This window comes from Phocoena sinus, chromosome 1 (assembly GCF_008692025.1).
Source record: "Phocoena sinus isolate mPhoSin1 chromosome 1, mPhoSin1.pri, whole genome shotgun sequence".
NCBI lineage: Eukaryota > Metazoa > Chordata > Mammalia > Artiodactyla > Phocoenidae > Phocoena > Phocoena sinus.
The window spans coordinates 180429451-180446031 of record NC_045763.1 but is presented as its reverse complement, the minus strand read 5'-3'; the positions used below and the strand labels follow the sequence as shown (position 1 = coordinate 180446031).

Below are 16581 nucleotides of genomic sequence, written 5' to 3'. Positions count from 1 at the left end.
TACAGCATAGAAATTCAGTTATACATTCAGTTACATTCAGTTATACATATGTATATATCTATTCTTTTTCAGATTCTCTTCCATTATAGGTTATTACAAGATATTAAGTAGAGTTCCCTGTGCTATAGTAGGTCCTTGTTGGTTACATATTTTATATATAGTAGTGTGTATATATTAATCCCAACCTCTTAATTTATCCCTCCCCCACCATAGGTTTGTTTTCTATGTCTGAGTCTATTTCTTCAACTAAAGAGAATTTAAATGCCTGACACAATAACAGAAAGTGTCTATTCTCTCAGTGGCAAATCCTAAAAAACCCAGCTAAGATACACTCAATAAAACAAGATGTCTGGAACTACTATAGTTTCAGGGTTGACTTTAGACTCCAGGATGTATCTGTTTTCTCCATGGCTTCCATTGACATGTGTTACTCTTATCTCTGTGTCCTGGAGCTTGTCCCCTTGGTCCCTGAATGGCTCCTCTGGTTCCAGTGACAAAGTCAAGAGGTAGAGAAAAGAATTGTCCTTGTATTAAGTCCTTCTTTAAAGTGAGAAAAGCGTTGCCAGAGGCATCCTGACAGATATGCTCTCATGTGCTGTTGGCTGGAGTTGCTTTGTGCTGTGCCCAAACCAAACCATGGCCACAGCAATGAGACCTCGGGGGCTGGAGGCGGACTCAGCCTCCTCTGAAGAACTGTGCCACTTCAAGGTGTGCAAAAATCAGGTTTGTTTATGGGAGAAAAAAAAAAATGTATGTGTGTGTTGGTGGGTGGGTGAGGAGGGATGGAGGTTAGGCAAGTGATATGGCTATTGGGGTAGGGAACCCATAATTCCAATTCTAAGTGTAATTCTAACTCTAAGTGTAATTCTTTTTTTTTTTTGCGGTACGTGGGCCTCTCACTGTTGTGGCCTCTCCCGTTGCAGAGCACAGGCTCCGGACGCGCCGGCTCAGCAGCCATGGCTCACAGGCCCAGCCGCTCCGCGGCGTGTGGGATCTTCCCGGACCGGGGCACGAACCCGTGTCCCCTGCATCGTCAGGCAGACTCTCAACCACTGCACCACCAGGGAAGCCCTAAGTGTAATTCTTTAACTGTTTGATTGTTTGCCTTCATTTCTGAGCAGTTCTCAGAGGAAATCGTAATCTCAGCAGGTATCCTAAGTCTTCTCTTGATAAACAGAATGGTCCAATATGGGAAGGTTCTTAAGTTCCCTTATGAAAATTATAACGTTATAAGCACTTCCCTGGCGGTCCAGGGTTAAGACTCTGCACTTCCACTACAGGGGACACGGGTTTGATCCCTGGTCCCGAGCTAAGATACTGCATGCTGCGCAGTGCGGCCAAAAGAACAAAACAAAACAAACAAAACAATTATAATGTTATAAACACTGCACTAAGTTGTAACTGGACCCTTTGGAAAATTGTGAGCCACTGTAAATCATCCCTATGTGATGGTAGTTAACAGGTCTTGAGAGTGCAAAGCTTCTTTTCACAGAATCAACATTTAATCATATAGGTGTTGAGGAAGTTTTGGTATTTTTGGTGCTGATAGTAGATAATAAGGAAGGGCATACAGATATATGGATAGATAGATCTATATCTATATCTCTATATAATACAGATAAATGAGGTGTAGCTGAGGTGAATGCTTCCTTACTGCCAGGTGTTATTACTCAAAATATCAATTTAGAAGCAGGAAGTTTGTTTTATCTAAAATTTTAATGTAGACCAGCCACACCAACCCCCCTCACTGAAAAGTCATTCTTTACCTGAAAAAGCACATCCTACGTTATCTGGAAGAGCAGTGGAGAGACTGAAGGTCCTGCCAGGTTATGGGGAAACAGGTGGGCTGAACTCTGCCAGGGAGAGGTCAGGTTGATGTGACCTGCCTTCCTCCCCGCTGGCCCCGCCTTCCCAACTGGCCCCCTTCAAAATCCTGGAGGGTGGGGGACAGGGGTCACTTCTTGGCAGCTTCTGCCTGGGCTGCCAAATCTGCCTCTTTCTGAGCAGCCAGGAACAGGGCTCGCTCCTTCTGGAAAGCTGCCAGCTCTTCAGAACGGAGGTCCTTCACCACACAAATGCCCAGGGAACGGGCAGACCCAATGATGGAGTGGACAACAGAGGATGGGGCACGTCCTGCAGGGCAAAGGCGTTATCCTGAGCTTTGACGCCGGCGATCTCCTACACGTGCTTCAGTGGCACCAGGCCTGCCACTTCTTTCCCTGTGTGTGGGGCCCCCTTCTCAATCCCAGAAGCTGCCTTCAGGAAGTAGGAAACAGTGGGTTGGCCAATTTTGATTTCAAATGCCCTGTCAGGCTTCACAAAAATCTTGGTAGGCAGAGAAACGCCTTCTTTGATGTCCTTGGTCTTCTCGTTGAACTCCTTAGAGAACTGGTTGACAGAAACGCCTTGCTGACCCAGGACGGGGCCTGGCGGGGGCCCGGGCCGATGGTCCGGATCATGCCGCTGACCTCGGGCTTCCTGAGGGCCTGAGTGGCCTGGCTTAGCCTTGACATGATGAGGAGTTCGCGGCCTTAGTTCATTTCAGATCTACAGCAAGGATATGGGGGGAGAAGGGGGACAGGGACATCTTCTAAAACCTGGCCTGCATCCCAGTGACTACAGCACTTTATCTCTTTCTTGTAACAAGTCATCTGACAATTATAATATGTTCTGCTCATTAATAAATCTGGGGTCTGGCAGTAGCAGGCATCTCTTGATCACGTATGACAGGTGTGGAATTTTTATATAGTTCCTTTTATAATTTTGCTGATCTGGCATATTTAAGATGAATTATGAGAAGGAGGGACCATAACTGATCAGATAATGCTTGAAAAGTAGTAGTGCACTTAGCCTTATTCCTTTTAATATCTTCTTTAACATTTTGGTGATTTCCCAAAGTCTAGCGGGCCATGCTGTTTTTAAAACAACAGTGGCTACAAAAATGTTTTCTCTGGTATAGGAATGAGGAAAGCCAGAGGAAGCCCATTTCTTTTATTTAAAAAATGTCTTTTAGAAGGTTTGTAGGAGCACATCCTAGGTAATGCTTAGTAAAAATTGATTTAACTATTTATATGCCTAAAGCCTTCTTTTAATGAAATGACATGAATATGATAGGCTATCGATTCAATAACTGACACAATGAATAAAAGGGAAAGTTAGATATTTTCAAAACACCCATAGAGATCCAAGAATATCAGGGATATGCAGTGATAGCGAAATATAATGTGTCAATGAATATAATAAATGTCACAAACATACCTATTCATACTTTTATAAGGGAGGGGCAACTTCTTAGATTGAGAAGATGTGGCTGTTTTCAGAGAGGTTGTCTTTGGATTGTGTAGACACCCCAGTGATAGCTAGTTTTAGTTTTAGAACAGAAAAACGAGGCAAACTATTATGTTTAAACTTATTAGAAAACTCAGTTGATAATAAATCATTCAAATAATTTTATTCTTTTATTTAAAAAATCAAACTTTGATCTTTAGTCCCAATAATTTCTGGACTGCAGATACCATGCTAAATAGTATTTTTTATAACATTTTTTAATATAGTTGGTACATTAAAATTGTTCAAAGAATACATAAAATACTTTGACTATTTGCATATCTGTGTATACATATTGTTTATTTTATTTGTAGTGACTTTAATGGATGTTGTTTACATGAATGGAGTTTTACCAGAGAAGATAGGTTTTTTTTGTTTTATTAATTTAATTTATTTTTTATACAGCAGGTTCTTATTAGTTATCCCTTTTATACGTATTAGTGTATATATGTCTATCCCAACCTCCCAATTCATCACTCCACCACCCCTACCCCGCCACTTTCCCACCTTGGTGTCCATACATTAGTTCTCTACATCTGTGTCTCTATTTCTGTCCTGCAAAGTGGTTCATCTATACCATTTTTCTAGGTTCCACATAGATGCGTTAATATACGATATTTGTTTTTCTCTTTCTGACTTACTTCACTCTGTATGACAGTCTCTAGATCCATCACATCTCTACAGTGACCCAATTTCGTTCCTTTTTATGGCTGAGTAATATTCCATTGTATATATGTATCACTTCTTTATCCATTCATCTGTTGATGGGCATTTAGGTTGCTTCCATGAACTGGCTATTGTAAACAGTGCTGCAGTGAACATTGGGGTGCATGTGCCTTTATGAATTACGGTTTTCTCTGGGTATATGCCCAGTAGTGTGATTGCTGGGTCATATGGTAATTCTAGTTTTAGTTTTTTAAGGAACCTCCATATTGTTCTGCATAGTGGCTGTATCAGTTTACATTCACACCAACAGTGCAAGGAGGTTCCCTTTTCTCCACACCCTCTCCCGCATTTGTTGTTTGTAGATTTTCTGATGATGCCCATTCTAACTGGTGTTAGGTGATACCTCATTGTAGTTTTGATTTGCATTTCTCTAATAATTAATGATGCTGAGCAGCTTTTCATGTTCTTCTTGGCCATCTGTATATCTTCTTTGGAGAAATGTCTATTTAGGTCTTTGGACCATTTTTGGATTGGGTTGTTTGTTTTCTTGATATTGAGCTGCATGAGCTGTTTATATATTTTGGAGATTAATTCTTTGTCCACTGATTCGTTTGCAAATATTTTCTCCCATTCTGAGGGTTGTCTTTTTGTCTTGTTTGTAGTTTCCTTTGCTTTGCAAAAGCTCTTAAGTTTCATTAGGTCCCATTTGTTTATTTTTGTTTTAATTTCCATCACTCTGGGAGGTGGATCAAAAAAGATCTTGCTGTGATTTATGTCAAAGAGTGTTCTTCCTATGTTTTCCTCTAAGAGTTGTACACTGTCCAGTCTTACATTCAGGTCTCTAACCCATTTTGAGTTTATTTTTGTGTATGGTGTTAGGGAGTGTTCTAATTTCAATCTTTTTTTTTTTTAACATCTTTATTGGAGTATAATTGCTTTACAATGGCATGTCAGTTTCTGCTTTATAACAAAGTGAATCAGTTATACATATACATATGTCCCCATATCTCTTCCCTCTTGCATCTCCCTCCCTCCCACCCTCCCTATCCCACACCTCTAGGTGGTCACAGAGCACCGAGCTGATCTCCCTGGGCTATGCGGCTGCATCCCACTAGCTATCTATTTTACAATTGGTAGTGTATATATGTCCATGCCACTCTCTCACTTTGTCCCAGCTTACCCTTCCCCCTCCCCATATCCTCAAGTCCATTCTCTAGTAGGTCTGTGTCTTTATTCCTGTCTTGCCCCGAGGTTCTTCATGATCATTTTTTTTTTTTTAGATTCCATATATATGTGTTAGCATAAGGTATTTGTTTTTCTCTTTCTGACATACTTCACTCTGTATGACAGACTCTAGGTCCATCCACCTCACTACAAATAACTCAGTATTGTTCCTTTTTATGGCTGAGTAATATTCCATTGTATATATGTGCCACATCTTCTTTATCCATTCGTCTGTCGATGGACACTTAGGTGGCTTCCATGTCCTGACTATTGTAAATAGAGCTGCAATGAACATTTTGGTACATGCCTCTTTTTGAATTATAGTTTTCTCAGGGTATATGCCCAGTAGTGGGATTGCTGGGTCTTATGGTAGTTCTATTTTTAGCTTTTTAAGGAACTTCCATACTGTTCTCCATAGTGGCTGTATCAATGTACATTCCCACCAACAGTGCAAGGGGGTTCCCTTTTCTCCACACTCTCTCCAGCATTTATTGTTTGTAGATTTTTTGATAATGGCCATTCTGACTGGTGTGAGATGATATCTCATTGTAGTTTTGATTTGCATTTCTCTAATGATTAGTGATGTTGAGCAGTCTTTCACTTGGTTGTTGGCAGTCTGTATATCTTCTTTGGAGAAATGTCTATTTAGATCTTTGGACCATTTTTGGATTCGGTTGTTTGTTTTTTTGATATTGAGCTGAATGAGCTGCTTGTAAATTTTGGAGATTAATCCTTTGTCAGTTGCTTCATTTGCAAATATTTTCTCACATTCTGAGGGTTGTCTTTTAGTCTTGTTTATGGTTTCCTTTGCTGTGCAAAAGCTTTGAAGTTTCATTAGGTCCCATTTGTTTATTTTTGTTTTATTTCCATTTCTCTAGGAGGTGGGTCAAAAAGGATCTTGCTGTGATTTATGTCATAAAGTGTTCTGCGTATGTTGTCCTCTAAGAGTTTGATAGTTTCTGGCCTTACATTTAGGTCTTTAACTCATTTTGAGTTTATTTTTGTGTATGGTGTTCTAATTTCATTCTTTTACATGTAGCTGTCCAGTTTTCCCAGCACCACTTATTGAATAGAGTGTCTTGTCTCCATTGTATATACTTGCCTCCTTTGTCAGATTAGTTGACCATAGGTGCATGGGTTTATCTCTGGGCTTTCTATCCTGTTTCATTTATCTATATTTCTCTTTTTGTGCCAGTACCATATTGTCTTGATTACTGTAGCTTTATAGTATACTCTGAAGTCGGGGAGTCTGATTCATCCAGCTCTGTTTTTTTCCTCAAAACTGCTTTGGCTATTCAGGGTCTTTTGTGTCTCCATACAAATTTTAAGATTTTTTTGTTCTAGTTCTGTAAAAAGTGCCACTGGTAATTTGATAGGGAGTGCATTGAATCTGTAGATTGCTTTGGGTACTACAGTCATTTTCACAATATTGATTCTTCCAGTCGAAGAACATGGTATGTCTCTCCATCTGTTCGTATCATCATTAATTTCTTTCATCAGTGTCTTATAGTTCTCTGCAGACAGGTCTTTTGTCTCCTTAGGAAGATTTATTCCTAGGTATTTTATTTTTTTGTTGCAATGGTATATGGGAGCGTTTCCTTAATTTCTCTCTCAGATTTTTCATCATTAGTATACAGGAATGCAAGGGATTTCTGTGCATTAATTTTGTATCCTGCAGCTTTACCAAATTCATTTATTAGCTCTAGTAGTTTTCTGGTAGCATCTTTAGGATTCTCTATGTATAGTATCATATCATTTGCAAAGAGTGACAGTTTTACTTCTTCTTTTCCAATTTATATTCCTTTTATTTCTTTTTCTTCTCTGATTGCCATGGCTAGGACTTCCAAAACTATTTTGAATAATGGTGGTGAGAGTGGAAATCCTTGTCTTTTTCCTGATCTTAGAGGAAATGCTTTCAGTTATTCACCATTGAGAATGATGTTTGCTGTGGGTTTGTTGTATATGGCCTTTATTATGTTGAAGAAGTTTCCCTCTATTCCACTTTCTGGAGAGTTTTTATCATAAATCGGTGTTGAATTTTGTCAAAAGCTTTTTCTGCATCTATTGAGATGACCATATGGTTTTTATTCTTTAATTTGTTAATACGGTGTATCACATTGTTTTGTGTATGTTGAAGAATCCTTGCATCCCTGGGGTAAATTCCACTTGATCATGGTGTATGATCCTTTTGATGTGTTGTTGGATTCTGTTTGCTAGTCTTTTGTTGAGGAATTTTGCATCTATATTCATCAGTGGTATTGGGCTGTAATTTTCTGTTTTTGTAGTATCTTTGTCTGGTTTTGGTATCAGGGTGATGGTGGCCTCATAGAATGAGTTTGGGAGTTTTCCTTCCCCTGCAACTTTTTGGAAGAGTTTGAGAAGGATGGGTGTTAGCTCTTCTTTAAATGTTTGATAGAATTCACCTGTGAAGCCATCTGGTCCAGGACTTTTGTTTGTTGGAAGATTTTTAATCACAGTTTCAATTTCATTACTTGTGATTGGTCTGTTCATATTTTCTATTTCTTCCTGGTTCAGTCTTGGAAGGTTATACCTTTCTAAGAATTTGTCCATTTCTTCCAGGTTGTCCATTTTATTGGCATAGAGTTGCATGTAGTAGTCTCTTAGGATGCTTTGTATTTCTGCACTGTCTGATTTAACTTCTCCTTTTTCATTTCTAATTTTATTGATTTGAGTCCTCTCCCTCTTTTCCTTGATGAGTCTGGCTAATGGTTTACCAATTTTGTTTATCTTCTCAAAGAACGAACTTTTAGTTTTATTGATCTGTGCTATTGTTTTCTTTGTTTCTATTTCATTTATTTCTGGTCTGATCTTTATGATTTCTTTCCTTCTGCTAACTTTGGGCTTTGTTTGTTCTTCTTTCTCTAGTTCCTTTAGGTGTAAGTTTAGGTTGTTTATTTGAGATTTTTCTTGTTTCTTGAGGTAGACTTGTATAGCTATAAATTTCCTTCTTAGAACTGCTTTTGCTGCATCCCATAGGTTTTGGATCATTGTGTTTTCATTGTCATTTGTCTCTAGGTATTCTTTGGTTTCCTCTTTGATTTCTTCAGTGTTCTCTTGGTTATTTCGTAACGTATTGTTTAGCCTCCATGTGTTTGTGTTTTTATGGTTTTTTTCCTGTAATTGATTTTTAATCTCATTGTGTTGTGATCAGAAAAGATGCTTGATATGATTTCATTTTTCTTAAACACACTGAGGCTTGATTTGTGTCCCAAGATGTGATCTATCCTGGAGAATGTTCCGTGCACACTTGAGAGGAAAGTGTAATCTGCTGTTTTTGGATGGAATGTCCTATAAATATCAATTAAATCTATCTGGTCTGTTGTGTCATTTAAAGCTTGTGTTTCCTTAGTAATTTTCTGTTTTGGTGATCTGTCCATTGGTGTAAGTGAGGTGTTAAATTCCCCCACTATTACTGTGTTACTGTCGATTTCCACTTTTATAGCTGTTAGCAGTTACCTTATGTATTGATGTGCTCCTATGTTGGGTGCATATATGTTTACAATTGTTATATCTTCTTCTTGAATTGATTCATTTTCATTATGTAGTGTCCTTCCTTGTCTCTTGTAACATTCTTTATTTTAAAGTCTATTTTATCTGATATGAGTATTGCTACTCCAGCTTTCTTTTGATTTCCATTTGCATGGAATATCTTTTTCCATCCCTGCACTTTCAGTCTGTATGTGTCCCTAGGTGTGAAGTGGGTCTCTTGTAGACAGCATATAGATGGGTCTTGTTTCTGTATCCATTCAGCAAGCCTGTGTCTTTTGGTTGGAGCATTTAATCCATTCATGTTTAAGGTAATTATTGATACGTATGTTTCCTATTACCATTTCTTAATTGTTTTGGGTTTGTTTTTGTAGGTCCTTTTCTTCTCTGTGTTTCCCACTTAGAGAAGTCCCTTTAGCAGTTGTTGTAGAGTGGTTTGGTGGTGCTGAATTCTCTTAGCTTTTGCTTGTCTGTAGAGCGTTTGGTTTCTCCGTCAAATCTGAATGAGACCCTTGCTGGGTAGAGTAATATTGGTTGTAGGTTTTTCCCTTTCATCACTTTAAATATATCATGCCACTCCCTTCTGGCTTTAGAGTTTCTGCTGAGAAATCAGCTGTTAACCTTATGGGAGTTCCCATCTATATTATTTGTTGTTTTTTCCTTGTTGCTTTCAGTAAGTTTTCTTTGTCCTTATTTTTTGTCAATTTGATTACTATGTGTCTTGGCGTGTTTCTCCTTGGGTTTATCCTGCCTGGGACTCTGCACTTCCTGGACTTGGGTGGCTATTTCCTTTCCCATGTTAGGGAAGTTTTTGACTATTATCTCTTTAAATATTTTCTTGGTTCATTTCTCTCTCTCTTCTCCTTCTGTGACCCCTATAATGCAAATGTTGTTGCATTTAATGTTGTCCCAGAGGTCTCTAAGGCTGTCTTCTTTCTTTTCATTCTTTTTTCTTTATTCTGTTCCGCAGCAGTGAATTCCACCATTCTGTCTGCCACGTCACTTATCCGTTCTTCTGCCTCAGTTATTCTGCTATTGATTCCTTCTAGTGTATTTTTCATTTCAGATATTGTATTGTTTCATCTCTGTTGTTCTTTAATACTTCTAGGTCTTTATTAAACATTTCTTGCATCTTTTCGATCTTTGCCTCCATTCTTTTTCTGAGGTCCTGGATCATCTTCACTATCATTATTCTGCATTCCTTTTCTTGAAGGTTGCCTATCTCCACTTCATTTAGTTTTTTTTCTGGGGTTTTATCTTGTTCCTTCATCTGGTACGAAGTCTCTGCCTTTTCATCTTGTCTCTCTTTCTGTGAATGTGGTTTTTGTTCCACAGGCTGCAGGATTGTAGTTCTTCTTAATTCTGCTGTGTGTCCTCTCAAAGATACAGTTTTGTCAACTGCTATTTTCACTTAACATATTGTTAAGTAGATCTAATTAAATCTGTTAAGTGAAGTGTATCTTTAAGTAGATTCCTGAAATGAGATTATTTATGATTGTGTAATATTCCATGATAGGAGTGATCATATTTATTTAATTCATATTGTTATTAGGCTGTAGGTTGCTTTCATGCTATTTCACATTCTTGTCTCTAAATATTTGTAAGCATTTCTAAGGCCTTGCTGATGATTTTCCTAAAATAAATTCCTAAATGTGGTATTACCATGTCAATTTTAAAGCTTTTAACGTGTATTTCCATACTGTACTCTAGAAATATGTTTCAGTTTCTAGATACAGTAATTATTAATTGGTGCCCATAACTATGCAGATTTTAGATCATTGTAAAAAAGAAGTTTATAACATGGTTGCCTAGGGAGTGCTATATTAGTCTTTTCTACATTCCTTGGGTATCATCCTTGTCTCATCATATATATTTACTTTCCTTATGTATTTTCCTTATATGATTATACATGCATATCATTGGCAAAACAAAAGCAAAGAAGAAAAAGCAAGGAAATTGACATGTCAGTGCATGTTTTAGCAATAACAATAAAAGTTACTGCTTTTATGAAATTTCAAAATGCTTACAATAAGATAATGCTTTTGCTTGCTAGTAAAATCTCTATTTTGCTCTGTGCTGGTAGCAACCAAAAAGAAAGCGAAAAGATGAACAAATCACACATAGACCTTGACTGCTAGGAAAAGCTAATGATGTAAATGAATAATAGTCAGGTTTTTATTATTTCAAGTAAATCATCACATTTATGGCATACTACTCCCAAGACAATAGGGCAGCAGCTTTTTGTTTTAAATGTTTTATTTTTTTCCTGTTTTTTGTTTTCCTGCATATTTCATCCCCATTCAAATACTATTTAATTCACATTCACATGGAACTATAAAAGCTGAGATATTCAAAAGCCACTCACTCTTGGGAATCCCTGGCGGTCCAGTGGTTAGGACTCCATGCTTCCACTGCCAGTGGCCCTGGTTCAATCCCTGGTTGGGGATCTGAGATCCCGCATGCCTCGTGGCATGGCCAAGAAAAGAACAAAAAAGCCACTCAGTCTTGAAATAGTACTTAGTAACTTTGTGGTCTTGGGCAATTATTTAATCTCTGTAGTATTAGAGTCCTCAACTATAAAATGAGGGTAGTAATCTTACTGCCTTTGGGAGTGAGATAAAGCAGCTTTGAAAAAGTTGAATCTTGATAGTGAAAGTTTATTGCTGTTTTTTGTTTCCTAGGTTTTGAGTCTATTTTAACAAAATATGGTGATTGTGCTTTGGAGAGTCAAGCTCCAAGGTGAGGAATTCTTTCTTTCATTAGTCACAGACGACGAGACTTTCGTTCTTCCATGAGCACTTATTAAATACTGCAGTTAAGAGATCAAGGGAAGGACCTGTGAAAAATATATAGTTTGTTATGGTGAGATATAGTGGAAGAAATTGTAAATTGTACTACTTACTGGTTAAAAAATTTTTTTTCCCTCAATTTTTGTTTTAGTAGCTGTCTTGACTATTTTCCTCTGGCTGTGTATTTCTCTCCATTTGTCTTCTAGAAACTTAAGACAGAATTCCATTATAGAACTCTTGAAGCCAAGTAATTTCACCCTAAGTCCCAAGGTTCCTATTCTAGCAAAGCCTATCAATTTACTATTAACAAAAAATTCAGTTAGGGAAAAAAGGCAGGATTTTCCTTTTGACAACAGTATTTCTAGTCACGGCAATGTTTGGTGATATACTTTCCTGGGAATATGTTCATTCATCTGTATTCTCTTTTGTCTTATCCCCACACTGTGCTGATTTAACTGTGCAGACACTGTCCTCATCTGCTAACCCTACTTTCTTTGGAATCTTCTGGAATTCCTGCACCATCATAAATACATTTTCTTACACACTCAGTACTTTTCAAAGAGAGTCCACTGCATCTGCTTGTTTTATTTTATTTTTTAAAATTTTTATTGGAGTGCAGTTGATTTACAATGTTTTGTTAGTTTCCCATGTACAGCAAAGTGAATCAGTTATATGTATACATATATCCACTCTTTTTTAGATTTCCCAAATAGGCCATTACAGAGTATTGAGAAGAGTTCCCTGTGCTATACAGCAGCTTCTTATTAGTTATCCATTTTATATATAGTAGTGTGTATATGTCAATCCCAGTCTCCCAGTTTATCCCTCCCCCCTCTTATCCCCTGGTAACCATAAGTTTGTTTTCTACATCCGTGACTCTACTTCTGTTTGTAAGTAATTCATTTGTACCCTTTTTTTTAGATTCTACATATAATCGATATCATATGATATTTGTCTTTTTGTGTCTTACTTCACTCAATATCTAGGTCCATCCATGATGCTGCATCTGCTTATTTTAAATCTTTTTTAAAAAAAATAAATTTATTTATTTATTGGCTGCGTTGGGTCTTCATTGTTGCTTGCGGGCTTTCTCTAGTTGCAGCAAGTGGGGGCTGCTCTTCATTGCGGTGCGCAGGCTTCTCATTGCGATGGCTTCTCTTATTGCAGAGCACGGGCTTTAGGCGCGCGGGCTTCAGTAGTTGTGGCACGTGGGCTCAGTAGTTGTGACTTGCGGGCTCTAGAGCACGGGCTCAGTAGCTGTGGTGCACAGGCTTACTTGCTTCGCGGCATGTGGGATCTTCCCAGACCAGGGCTCGAACCCGTGTCCCCTGCATTGGCAGGCGGATTCTTAACCACTGTGCCACCAGGGAAGAGAGTCCACTGCATCTGCTTATTTTAATAGGAACCAAGCTGTAACGTGAACATCTTTTCAATGAAAACTGCCCGTTTTCACGCTGTTCCCCACATACCACAGGTCTGGGGGTGTGTTGCTGACCTTATAAATTATAGACCGTTACATCTCCATATCTTTGAGGTGCATTTTTTTTATTATGACCTTTTGTTTTTTCCTCGTCGCTGTGTTCTCCCAACTTTTTAGTGGTTCTTTCATAGTCATGGAGGGTATGGGTACAGCTTCCATATTTTCTTGTCATCCCAGATTCTGCTATACCCTTTTCAGGTTCCTTACCTTAGTGAACGACCCTTTCTGGATCTTGCCTCTATGGTTGCTTTATTTTGATGACTTTCATGTTCAGCTTTCTTCAGCATCCTCTTATAAGGCTGGACCCTCCTGTGACCAGAATCGCTTTACTTCTGAGAACATACCCTGCAACCTCCCACTGTATGACTTCTTGACCTTGCAGCCCTCACGTCTTCACTGGCACCAAACTGATTCACTTTCACCTGTCAGCAAGAGCTTCAGTCCCTTTCCACTTTACTTCCAGGATTCTCGCCATTATTTCTAGCCTCTGGTTTTCTTTTCTGCCTCTTATTTACCCTCCACTTCCTGTACTTCTTGTTGTCTTACTGCTCCACTGACACTTCTGTTAGAGTTTCTGATCATCTTTATTATGCCAGATCCAATGAACAGTTTTTCTCTGATTCTCCTCTTCTTCTTTCTTGATACCTCTTTCTCTCTCTCTCTCTCTCTCCTCTTTTTTTTTTTTAATTTTTTTTTTGGGGGGCAGCACCACGCGCCGCTTGTGGGATCTTAGTTCCCTGACCAGGGATTGAACCTGGGCCCTGGCAGTGAAAGCACAGTATCCTAACACTGGACCGCCAGGGAATTCCCAAAACCTCCTTCTCTTGATTTCTACAACATCATTCTCCTTTAGTTTATGTCCTGTACGTTCCCTTCTTAGTTCTCCTTTATAGGTTTTCCTTTCTTTTTACTTACTCCTAAAAAATTATGGTTTACCAAGGGCCCTTTCTTGGTGTTTTTGCTCTCTTCGCTTCTTACCTCTTTGTAGTTCATTTCACTCAAATTTTAGTAACTGTAATGATGTATTGATGATTTCCAAATCTCTATATTTGTCTTGCTCCTCTATGTAAATTTATATATACCTAAAATTATATTTACCTTTTCCCACTGAGCGTCTTTGCATAGCTGACGTTCAAGAGATGCCTCAGTGTAGAATGTGCAAAATTAATTTTATCTCTTTACAACTATCTCTTCTCTGGTATTTTGTTTTAGGGGAATGGTAGCAACACACAACCAGTTGCCCAAACCAGGAGCATGAAATTCTAACTAAACCTTCTTTGGTAAGGCAGCTTGCACAGTTTGCCCTCTGTCCTTCTACCTAATTCCCCAAATCCTCTCAAATCTCAGCTTCACTTTTTGCAAATTCACTTTGCCTGTTTGCATAAAAAGGAAAGGAACTCTTTTGTTTAATACCGAAGGTGCCCACATTAGCCATTGCATTTTTGTTGTGGTGGTGGTTTTATTAAAGTGAAGTATAGTTGATTTACAATTTTGTGCTAGTTTCAGGTGTACATTAAAGTGACTTAGTTATAATTTTCAGGTCATTACAAAATATTGAATGTAGCTCCCTGTACTATATTGTAGATCCTTGTTACTTACCTGTTTTATGTTATAGTAGTGTCTGTTAATCCCATGCTCCCTAATGTATCTCTGCCTCTCTCCCTCTCCCCTTTGGTAACCATAAATTTGTTTTCTATGTCTGTGAGTCTGTTTCTGTTTTGTAAATAGATTCATTTGTATTCTTTTTTAGATTCCACATATAAGTGATATCATGTAATATTTGTCTCTCCTTGTCTGACTTACTTCACTCAGTATGGCAATCTCTAGGTCCATTCATGTAGCTGCAAATGGCATTATTTTGTTCCTTTTTATGACTGAATAATATTCCATTGTATATATGCCACATCTTCTTAAACCAGTTGTCTGTTGATGGTCACTTGGGTTGTTTCTATGTCTTGGCTATTGTATATAGTGCTGCTATGAACATTGGGGTGTAAGACCTTGCATTTTTAACCCATGACAATAATTATACATTATCAGAAGTTATAATTTATTTCTTACCATATTGAGTCTAAAGAGAGCTTAAAATGTCAGATAGGGTGATGTGCCTTTTTCTTGCGTTTTCCCACCAGATTTCCTCCCTCACATTTTTAAAAGTTTAAGGTAACATACAAATTTAAAGTAATAAATAGATAAATAGATAAAAGAATGCAGTGCCTTTGTAAGCATATGGATTTGGGAAGTTACAAAAATGAAATACTTAGGAAAAATATCTCCTGCTTCCCACTCCCTAAATATGTAAAAACAATTTTTCTATTATATAAAAAAGTGAAGCACTGCAACCTAATCTATATTTTCTTGCCACAGATTAGCATTTATGTGATCTTTTTTTTTTTTCCGGTACGCGGGGCCTCACACTGCTGTGGCCTCTCCCGTTGCGGAGCACAGTCTCCAGACGCGGAGGCTCAGCGGCCATGGCTCACGGGCCCCACCCGCTCCGCGGCATGTGGGATCTTCCCGGAATGGGCACGAACCCGTGTCCCCTGCATCGGCAGGCAGACTCTCAACAACTGCGCACCAGGGAAGCCCATTTATGTGATCTTATACTAAGCCTTTGTGATATTAATAGCTAAAAATGCTAAAAATGATTGTATTCCATATAGACTGATGTTTAAAGTTTAATCTGTTGTAAAATCTTGCTTGTTTTGTAAATAGCTGTAGTTGCTGTAATTCCTTGAGAATAAATGACCTGGTTTTGAAAAAGTGTTTTATCAAAATAATGTACATTGTTCAAAAGTCAGCAGTTATCCTAAGGCTTAGATAGAAAACAAGACCAACAGAAACAGTTGGCCCGTGACTTCCCTGGTGGTGCAGTGGTTAAGAATCTGCTTGCCAATGCAGGGGACACGGGTTCGAGTCCTGGTCCAGGAAGATCCCACATGCCACGGAGCAACTAAGCCCGTGCGCCACAGCTACTGAGCCTGCGTTCTAGAGCCCACGAGCCACAACTACTGAGCCTGCGCACCCAGAACCCGTGCTCTGTCCACAGCAAGAGACGCCACCACAATGAGAAGCCCGCGCGCCTAGAGCCTGCGCACCACAATGAAGAGTAGCCCCCACTGGCCGCAACTAGAGAAAGCCCGTGGGAAGCAACAAAGACCCAATGCAGCCATAAATAAATAAATAAATTTATTAAAACCAAACATTTGGCTCCTGCCAACATGTTATCAACATGTTAAAACAACATGGTTTACCTTTCAGACAGAAACACTTTTCAGTCTTTTACCTGTTTCTTCTATAGAGTTTTTAACTCACTGTAGTATATTTCTTAGTTTTTTAGTCTCTGGCAGTATTTGTTGACTTCCTTCTGTAGAAGATGAGGAGTTAGAAGTCCGATTACACCACCACCACACACACCTTCCGTTCCCCATCCCCCCACTATAGTCCTGCTTGCTTAGGGGATGCCAAGGATGTATATTTTACGACTACTGAAATATTGCTCAGAGCTGAGTAATGTATTATGATTAACTTTTTCTTATTCAGATTTTTTGCTTCTTAGGAATTTAATCATTTTCATTTTTTGGGTTT

General features: G+C 38.6%; 1 protein-coding gene and 1 pseudogene across 2 annotated transcripts in view; one reads left to right on the top strand and one right to left on the bottom strand.

The window, feature by feature from the left end:
* Positions 1–16581, top strand: part of KCNT2 (potassium sodium-activated channel subfamily T member 2) — a 373439-nt gene that overhangs the window by 15930 nt on the left and 340928 nt on the right. The gene's annotated exons all lie outside the window — the stretch shown is intronic.
* Positions 1921–2513, bottom strand: LOC116740850 (annotated as a pseudogene).